Source organism: Delphinapterus leucas, chromosome 1 (assembly GCF_059928025.1).
Source record: "Delphinapterus leucas isolate spDelLeu-1000000601 "Yukka" chromosome 1, BTC_Dleu_Yukka2, whole genome shotgun sequence".
In the NCBI taxonomy this organism is placed as follows: Eukaryota; Metazoa; Chordata; class Mammalia; order Artiodactyla; family Monodontidae; genus Delphinapterus; species Delphinapterus leucas.
In genome coordinates, this window is record NC_143129.1 from 180,443,724 (window position 1) to 180,451,011 (window position 7,288).

Below are 7,288 nucleotides of genomic sequence, written 5' to 3' on the forward strand. Positions count from 1 at the left end.
CTATCATTTTGAAAAGAAATAATAAATGAATTTTCTTCCAGTATTTTCATATTGGAAAAAGATCAGAAGGTCATTTGAAGGAAAATAGATGGGTAGAGACAAAGCACCATTGTGAAGTTACTGGCCATTTAAATCCAATTAATTTAGACCTTCTTTCTATGAGTATCACACTTGTAAGATAGACGCGAAGTAATTCCTAGTCAAGGCTCGATACTTAAATATCCAAAAAAAAAATTCATTTTTACTTTTATTTTTCCTAGGGGACAAAATTCTGCTCTCTAGAAAAATGGAAATTCTTTTATTATGACCCCATTTGTCAGAACATTGTTTGCAACTCCGAAATTTAGAAACATCCTAAATATCTATCCACAGGAAAAACATAAGTACATGGTGGTATCGTCATAACCTTACCCTCCCCACCAGCTACATAGATGCGTTAGGGTATCAGCAAGGATAAATCTCACAAAATAATGTGGCTGGAGAAAGAAAGTTGCAGAGAAGGAGTCCATGCAAATAAAAGTTAAAAACATTTACAACAATGCTATATCTTGATTATGGTTACGTACATATAAAATAAGAATAGTAGAAAAATATACATGTTTCCCAGTGAAATGCACCCAACATGGGAGAATGATCCCTCTGGGAAGAGAAGAAGGAAGAAACTGATGTCAGGAGGGTACCCAAGGGATGATGTGTGCGAGTTTTTATTTCTCAAAAAAAAGTTATGTAGTAAATATGAGACAATGTTAGGGCTTGCTGGAGCTGAGTGGTAGGTATACGGGGTTTTGTTATTACTCTCTGTATTTTTCTGTATGTTTAAAATATTTCATAATTAAAAAAAATAAGGGCTTCCCTGATGGCGCAGCGGTTGAGAGTCCGCCTGCCGATGCAGGGGACGCAGGTTTGTGCCCCGGTCCGGGAAGATCCCACATGCCACGGAGCGGCTGGGCCCGTGAGCCATGGCCGCTGAGCCTGCGCGTCCGGAGCCTGTGCTCTGCAACGGGAGAGGCCACAACAGTGAGAGGCCCGCGTACTAAAAAAAAAAAAAGAAAAACAAGTTCCCTATTTTCCACTGGCTGAAGAAACTGTGTTTTCAAAATGCACTACTGTTGAGCTGATAGGGAGACACTGCTTTTAAAAGATGACATGTGGACTAAACAAAGGAGGGCCGGAGACACCAGCTCCCTGCTGATGCTTCGGGCATATTGTAACCCTGTAATTTTAGGCAACTGTTCGAACCTCAGTTTTTCCATCTATAAAATGGGAATAATCTCTGTCTTGCCTACTTCACGGGGATGTTGGGAGAGTAAATGAGGCTATGATAACAGAAGTAAGAAGTGGTCTTTGGAACAACTGCCGCTAACGATTGATCAGCATCTGTGTTTTCAGACGGGCCCTAAACATTCATTATATCCTTTAAGGCTGATAACAACTCTAGGATGTAGGTATTATTTTCCACATAAAAAATAGCTCAGAAACGTATGGTTTTCCCATACTCTTCCTTCCAGAACCAGCCCTTGCCAACAAGGAACAGGCAATGGCTTGGGGCTGGGGGCACCTACAGTGGTCGGTGACCCATGTGGCCTGGCACAGGAAGTTCTGACCAACCAGGACAACGGTGAATAGCCAGGCTAAGCAGATTCCCTTGGACATCAGCGGTCTTGGAAGTAGAGAGTGAATGAGTCCATTAGTGGCAGAAACCAAAGCTGAGAGAACACACAGAGAGAAGATGCTGAAGCAGGGGGTGGGTGTGTTTAGGGGGACAGCACTGGCCCATGTGTCATTTGAGTTGTGAGTTAGTGGAAGTTGTAAACAAGCAGAAGCCAGGAAGCAGAGAATAGATGCTCAGAGTAGAGAATCAGTTTGTTGGTTGGTAGTGGCAGGGAAAATGAGGGGTTGAATCACCCTAACAGTGGACATCAAAAAACACCCATGTGGTTGTACCAGTCAAGGCCCCAGCAGGAAACATATGTGACCCTCAAAAGAAGGATGGAGAAGAGTTGGATAAAGGGGCAATTTACCAAGTGCAACATAGTTAAGGAAACACACAAGGGACAGTAAGACACCTGGGGCTAGCAACCATGGGAGGCCCTTTACACTCACAGTCCTGAATAGGCAAGAGCAGGGATTGGTTACCGGAACGTGGCCAGAACTGTAGCTCCATCCAACAGGAGCTGTGGCTTTTGACAGAGAAACGCAACCACCAGAAACCCATTAGTCTGGCAGGGAAGGAGCCAGAAGAATAAATACCCCAACCTGTCTCTTCTATTGCCCCCAAATCACCTCTCAGTGCCTCTAATTGGCCAAACCCAACCAAAACCCAGAGGACAAGGGAGTTTGGTCCCTTCAGGTCAGTCTCCCTGGTCACAGAGCCAGGTGAGAATAGACTCAGGGGGACAAATGAAAACTGCCCAGTGGAGTGATGGAGGAGTCAAGACAATCCAGAATCCAGCACTGTTGAGAATACTCTCACTTCCCTGTGGTCAAGCTTTGTCACTGCTTGGGGGTTGCCATGGGATTTGTCGCCCTTGTTTTCACAAGCAGCCACAGGATACATAGCACTGAATGAGGACACCTGGGTAAGTCTCTGTTCCTTGCAATGAAAAGAGCCTAAAGACATAAAAACGTTAAGTCATTTCCTCCATAGTGGACGTGGCAGAGCCTGGAACCAAAGCCACAGTCATCCGGGTCTAAAACCATGCTCTTTCCACTCTACCACCCTAGCTGTACAAATGTGATATAGGTCCCATGATAAAGTGTAGAAGCCCTGAATATCAAGTTATTTTGTGGGAAGCCGTTGGAACGGTTTTAGAATGTGGTGGTTCAACGTGCAAAATGATGTCTTGGGAAGATACCACTCACGGAATATAGATCAGATTGCATCAGGGAGATGTTTAGCTTTGTAGGAATGATAAGGTTCTGCTCGAGGATCTGAACCAGAAGGGTGGTGGTATATATGTAAAGGGTGAAAGAATTGCTCACTTGCTATGTCCTAGGCACTGCTCCAGGGGCTGAAGATGTAGCAGGGAACCCAACAGACTCCTGCCCTCCTGGAGCTTCTGCTCGTTGAAGCCGTGAGAGTAGATGAGCTCTCCAAGGGAGGAGTGAGAAGTGAGCCTTAGGTATGCCTGCAAGGAAAAGGGTGAAACAAAGACAAGAAAAAGAGCCGGTGGAGCAGCAAGCAGAGGGGCCAGGAGGGGCAACTGGTTTGGTAGCATGGCAGGCAAACCAAGAGAAAGAAGGGGGTCCACAGGGCTGACCACGGCTGCTCATTGCCGAGGACAAGACCAAGAAGAGGCCACTGACATTGACAAGTGGGGGATCATTCGGAAGCTGGGTCAGAGCAAGTCAATGGGGTGGGTGGAAGCTAGATTGTGGGAGGTCATGGAGGCACCATAATTGTTGGGACTTATAACAGAAGTGCCGTGTAAGGAGGAGAGTTGGATGTCTTCATCGCAGTGGTAAGTTGATGGGGGTATCATTCTCTAAGGATCTGGTCCTCAGATTCATAATTCTGAAATCCTAAGTGCATAAGAATTGAGGTGGTTCTGGGGCTTAACTCATACCAACCAAACTTGTAAAAACTGATTTATAACCCCACACGCCAGGTTGGTCATTTTCAACGAGTGAGATTCTTTTCCAGTGTTGGGAATGCTTGTGTCCCTTATCAAGGGCACCCCCATCCCAGCATTAAGCTACTTGGAGAGCTGAACTATTAATTAGAGGCTGTTAGATGGTATAAATGAGAACGAAAGGAAATAGCTCACCCAGAGGTGTATGTCATCCAAGCGATGGTGGAAGACTCCTCTGGTGATCTCTCTGCCTACTCCTGTCCTCTTAATCTTGGAGTCCACCAATACTCTGATCTTGGACTTGTCTTTTTCTATTTATGCTCTTGATGATCTCATCAGTATCACTGTCACTAAGTACTGACAACTCCCAAGTTATGCCTCCAGCCACATCTCTCACTTAAGCTCCGCTCGTACACCGAGGTGCCTGCTTGAGATACCTCCACTTGGATCTCTAAACAGGCGTCTCAAATTCTACATGTCCAACACAGAACTGCTCTTCTCTCCTAAACCTTCAGCATCCACAGCCTTCCCTGGTGAGCTGATGGCAGCTCCACTTTCCTATTGCTCGGGTCAAAATCCTTGGAGTTGTCTGACTTGTCTGTTTTTCTCGGATCCCATGTCCAGTCCATCAGATAATCCTGCTGACTTTCTTCAAAATATAACCAGAACCAGACCACCTCATGACACCTCCACTGCTACCATCTTGGTTTGAGCCACCATCACCTCTTGCTTGGATGATCACACTGGCTTTTTATCTGGCCAGTTCCCAACCACAAGCAAGAGTGATTGTTTTGAAATATAATTCAGATGATGCCACTCCTCTGCTCGGAAACTTCCAATGGCTCCCGTTTAGATGGGCCCCCACCTCTCTGGCCTCATCTCCTACCGTCCTCCCCACCCTCACTCTGCTTCAGCCTCCTGAGCTTCCCTGCATTCCCTACCACATGCCAAACATGCTCCTTGGGCCTTTGATGTTCCCTTTGCCTGGAATGCTCTCCCCCAGACGCCCATTTGACATTCCTTCCTCCCCTCTTTGAGAGCTTTGCTCAGAGATGCCTTCCCTCCCAGCCCGATGCAATGCTGTGGTCCCTCCGCCCTGCATTTCCTCTTCCCTTCCCCTTCTGGTTTTCTCCATTGCTTCTGCCACCCTCTCATTTTCCACATGCTCTTTGATTTACCTATTTATTTTGGGTACAGTCTGTCTACCACACTAGAATGAAAGCCCCACGCAGGCAGGGATTTTTGTCGATTTTGCTCACTATGTATCCCCAGTACCCAGAACAGGGACTGACAATAAATGTTTGTTGAATGAATGAATGAACAAACAGATTATTCCTGACTCACGAGGGTATATCTCTGCAGCAGCCCCAAACACCTTGTCAGCCTGTGAGTGTCTTTTGTGCCCGGGTCTTGCTGGACAAGGATCCACAGCCTCATGCCCAGGTGCTATGTGGAAGGCGGGGCGGGGAGTACAAGGAAGACTCAAGCTTTCCCTTCGCTCAGAACATTCTTTGCCTTCCTGAGGTTACCCACAGGGTGCTGTTAAGTGGTTTAGGCTGTTCAAGCACTTACTTCAGGTAACCTCTCTGGTAGCACCAAGAGGCTCACCGTCACTTCAGAAACATCCCTCTTGTGACTGGTATGGGATTGTTTTCTCAAACGTGAGCATCCGTGGGGAGTTAGAGGCAGTGGAAAGAAGAGGGTAGGAAAGAAAACATGGGAGGAGCAAGGTCTCAGGAAAATGCACGGGACTCTGTGTTGTGGCCCCAAGCCCTTGGATGCAGAAAGAGAACGCTGGGTGCTTTGCGTCCGTGTCTGATAAAATGACCCCTGAGAGAGAGTGAAAAGTGCTGAGGGTCAATGTTCGGTGAATCCAGGCTGGGACTTTGCCTGAATCAGGCGGATCCATGTGTGCTGGGCCCATGGGCCAAAATCTCACATTCTTCACACCAGCAGGACAGTCTTTATTATTCTGCTCCAAGATTTTATATTTACTCTGCATTACTGTCCATGAGCTGTGGTTAGATACTGTGTATTTATTGAATTAAAAGCCCCAGGATCTACTGTACATGCTAACGTGGCTTTAAGCTTCAGGAGGAGCAAAGAGAAATGCAGTCTTTCAGGGAACGCCAAGTTCTCTGCCGCTCACGGGTGGATAACTGTTGCTCCAAGTGTATGTGCTAATATCCAGCTGTATCTCAGGGAAATTCTTCTCCTACTTCCACTGGATTTTAAATTAGCAAACAAAGTTTAAATTAGCAGACAATGTCAGAATATGCATTATGCCCCATCAAAGCATTTATCACAAGCAGCCCTGAATACTAAATCAATATGAATTAAAATAAAGATGGAGAGAGTAAGGGATTAAATTACTTGTTCTTTCCGTGCTCATTAAAGGCAGCACATGAAGCAGAACTAAGTCCTGGTTTTTGATTAGTTCTCCCAGGTTGAAAGAAAAAACAATAGACGTTAAAAAGAGGCTTTAACATGGCACAAACAGTTAACTTCGGCACTGCTTGGTCCCCAGGCATTTCTTTTTTCTTTTTCTTTTTTTTTTTTTTTTTTTTTTGCGGTACGCGGGCCTCTCACTGTTGTGGCCTCTCCCGTTGCGGAGCACAGGCTCTGGACGCGCAGGCTCAGTGGCCATGGCTCACGGGCCCAGCCGCTCCGCGGCATGTGGGATCCTCCCGGACCGGGGCACGAACCCGTGTCCCCTGCATCGGCAGGCGGACTCTCAACCACTGCGCCACCAGGGAAGCCCCCCCAGGCATTTCTGATGGAAGAGAGGATGGAGTTTTTTCCTTAAAGTTCCAGTGCCCTTGGCAGCCCCATTAGTTCCTAGTCATCTCCTGCGGGCAGTGTGTAAGGGAATATAAATTTACACTTGATGTAGCCGAGGGCCCAGTTCCCTTGAGGGTCTGGGGGACTAGGTGGATATGGTTAGTTTTCTGCTAGAAAAAGGGATGTTTTCAAGTCCTCTCATGGAAGTTTCCATGAAGAAACTGTAGTCCAAATAATTCGACTCCTCTGAGGTACTACAGCTGTAAAGCATCCGAATTCTGCTCTTTTTCATTGTGTCACCACTTAGAAACAGGCACCCAGGATTCCTAACATCTGGCAAATTCAACAACCCTGACTTAACAGAAACTGAGTATTTATTATGAGGAAGGCATGATGTGAGCGGCTCTCTTGCTTTTAGCATCCAACCTTTATGAGTGGGGGTAGGGTTGGCAGGGAGAGTCACAGGGTATGGCACTGGAATCCATATAGGGCAGTGTAGGTGGCGGTGGGAGTAGATGGCCTGACAGAGGGGCTGAGGCAGAGGGCCTGGCCACTGCAGTCTCCAGATCCTGTGGAGTATTTGCAGCTGAGGGCCAAGGAGCAGTGAGATGTCCCAGGAACGAGAATTCTGGGGCAACATGCGTCCCAGGCCATAGGTAGTTGGAAAACCCTCACAGGGGTTATTACTTCTTTTTCTTGTGTGGTCAAGCCCTAACCACATGAGGTCAGGTTCCCAGGTAGGACTGGCAGGGGCAAGGTATACCTGCTCCCTTACATGGCTCCTGTCCCCAGGGCAGAGAAATCAGAAGCCAGGCAAAACCGTGTTAACCCTTTGTGGGTTTTTTGGGGGTTTTTTTGCGGTACGCAGGCCTCTCACTGTTGTGGCCTCTCCCGTTGCGGAGCACAGGCTCCGGACGCGCAGGCTCAGCGGCCAT